The following is a 795-nucleotide window of genomic DNA, read 5'->3' as shown; positions in this document are numbered from 1 at the left end:
ACATAAAAAAAGATTAATAGTTTCACTCAACCACTATTTTTTTTTTCTTTCACTGTGAGCCTTTAAGATATTTCACCAGGGAGGTCTTCAATGCTCTTATATCCCTGAGCTATGATGAGTTCATACAGTTGTATAGGATACTATTGCCACAGGGATTACAAAGGTGAGAGCTTAGAAGGATCTAAATTGAATCATTTTTTTCCCTTAGCCTTTTCCCGTGTTCAGAAGGGGTCGGCGTTTTTCGTCAGCCTCTCCATCAGCCCTAGGGTGATTGCTGGGCTGAGATTTGGTTTTGGCTTCGGAAATTTTACGAGTGGATGTCCTTCGTACTCGACTTTTGCTGTTTCTTTAGTAAGGGTAATTTCAGCCTGGTCTACTCCCTGTTTAAAGGGTCCCAGCCAGACTAAGAGCCTGTTTACACTTGTGAGTTTATCCGATTTTTCTCCGAATGTCCTCCTGTAGGCAATGTAATTTAAAAGAGAGGGTTCACACTACACGATTTTTTTTTCCGAACGACAAAAAATCTGTTTGTAGGCAATGTAATTCAAATGAAAGCGTTTACACCACACTACACGACACGATTTTTTTTTTCCGAATAAATGGGACCCTTGTGAGTTTATCCGATTTTTCTCCGAATGTCCTCCTGTAGGCAATGTAATTTAAAAGAGAGGGTTCACACTACACGATTTTTTTTTTTTTTCGAACGACAAAAAATCTGTTTGTAGGCAATGTAATTCAAATGAAAGCGTTTACACTGCACTACACGACACGATTTTTTTCCGAATAAATGGGAAT

This window comes from Diaphorina citri, unplaced genomic scaffold (genome assembly GCF_000475195.1).
Source record: "Diaphorina citri unplaced genomic scaffold, Diaci psyllid genome assembly version 1.1 scaffold2623, whole genome shotgun sequence".
Classification (NCBI taxonomy): Eukaryota; Metazoa; Arthropoda; class Insecta; order Hemiptera; family Psyllidae; genus Diaphorina; species Diaphorina citri.
The sequence above is the reverse complement of the archived record's forward strand: the minus strand, read 5'-3'. Positions refer to the sequence as shown.